The following is a 2,007-nucleotide window of genomic DNA, read 5'->3' on the forward strand; positions in this document are numbered from 1 at the left end:
TTGAGTTGGAGTCTCACTCTGTCACCCAGACTGGAGTGCAGTGGCCGCTCCAGGCCACCGCAGTCTGAACCCACTGGGCTCCGGCGAACCTTTCACCTCAGCCTTCTGAGTAACTGAAATTACAGGCACGCGCGTTATCATGCCCAGCTGATTTTTTATTTATTGTAGAGATGAGGTCTCGCCAAGTTGCCCAGGCTGGTCTCGAACCTGTGGACTCAGGCAATATTCTCACCTCGGCCTCCCAAAGTGCTGGGATTATAAGTGTGAGCCACCGCACCCGGCCTTGTTGGAATTAAGAGCCAGAAACACTCTTTCTCTGAAATGGGGTAAGAAAAGGAGACAGGGGAAACACTGAAGGGATAAAAACAGGTTGGAGCTGGGCACAGTGGCTCACACCTGTAATCCCAGCACTTTGGGAGGCAGAGGTGAGAGGATTACCTGAGTTTCAAGACCAACCTGGGTGATTTGGTGAGACCTCGTCTCTACAATAAAACAAAAAATTCGTTGGGTGTGGTGACACATGCCTGTGGTTCTAGCTACTTGGAAGGTTGAAGCAGAAGGATCACCTGAGCCCAGCAAGTCAATGCTGTGGTGGCTGTGAGCATGCCACTGCACTCCAGCCTGGGCGACAAACAACAACAACAGGTTGAACACATCCTCTAGAAGCCAGGTCTAGGAGCCATGCCTGGTCTACTATCTCCTCTAGGGCAGTTTAATACAGGGCAGATGCAAAGGCCTCTGGGAAAGGGCCTTAGGACTCTCTGGCAGAGCTGGGTCTTCCTCTTCCACAGTTTACACACATCCTGGTCTGGATGAGTGTTAATATTATGCTTTTTGTGTTTTTTTTTTTGAGTTGGAGTCTCACTCCGTTGCCCAGACTGGAGTGCAGTGACCGCTCCCGGCCACCGCAGCCTTGACCTGCTAGGCTCCAGCGATCCTTCCGCCTCAGCCTTCCACGTAGCTGGAACTACAGGCACACGCTACCACGCCCGGCTAATTTTTTGATTTATTGTAAAGATGAGATCTCGCCTGCCCAGGCGGGTCTCGAACCCGCGGGATCAGGCAATCCACTCACCTCAGCCTCCCAAAGGCGTGGGATTACATTGAGCCTGGCTATGCTTTTGTTTTTAATTAACACACTATAAGATCAGTTTTTAAGGCTGGGTGCACTGGCTCACACCTGAAAGCCAGGCATGGTGACACATGCCTGTAGTTCCAACTACTTGTAAGGCTGAAGGGGAAGGATCACCTGAGCCCAGCAGGTTGAGATGGTAGTGGCCACGAGCATGATCATGCACTTCAGTCTGGATGTCAGAGTGAGACTCCAAGCCCCCACCTCTGCAAAAATAAAGGTAGCAGAAGAGGGAAGTAGCTCCAAAAGCACATTTCCCAGTCTAAAAATGTTAAGATCACAGATCTAGTAAACAGGATCTTAAAACTCATCCATTCCAATCCTATCTCGTGTCTCCTTTGACCACATCCCTATCATGTGTTGCCTAACCTGGGCTTTAAAACTCCAGTTGTGGAGACTCCACTCGTTCCCAAGAGCCCCATAACCAGTTCTCATATTGAGAAAAAAATGCACCCTCTTCATAGCTTTGGTTAGAATCCTTCCTGTAGTCCTCATCTCTACATGATATGCTACTTGAAGACAGTGCACTAATCTACCCACAAGCTGCTTGATAGCATGGTAATCGTGTCCAGCTATTCAAACTTTTTTCTCATAGTGAGGTTTCAAGTCCCTGCTCAAACCAGGCCACTTTTCTCAGAAAATACTGGGTTGCAGTAGTTTTCCTTTCTTTTCTTTTCTTTTTTTTTTGAGTTGGAGTCTCACTCTGTCACCCAGGCTGAAGTGCAGGGGCACACTCACGGCTACCCCAGTGTCAACTTTCTGGGCTCCAGCAATCTTTCTGCCTCAGCCTTCCAAGTAGCTGGAACTACAGGTGTGCACTACCACACCCAGCTAATTTTTGATTTATTGTAGAGACAAGGTCTTGCCAAGTTGCC

This window comes from Carlito syrichta, unplaced genomic scaffold, assembly GCF_000164805.1.
Source record: "Carlito syrichta isolate Samal-C Ts95f unplaced genomic scaffold, Tarsius_syrichta-2.0.1 Scaffold304743, whole genome shotgun sequence".
Taxonomy (NCBI): domain Eukaryota; kingdom Metazoa; phylum Chordata; class Mammalia; order Primates; family Tarsiidae; genus Carlito; species Carlito syrichta.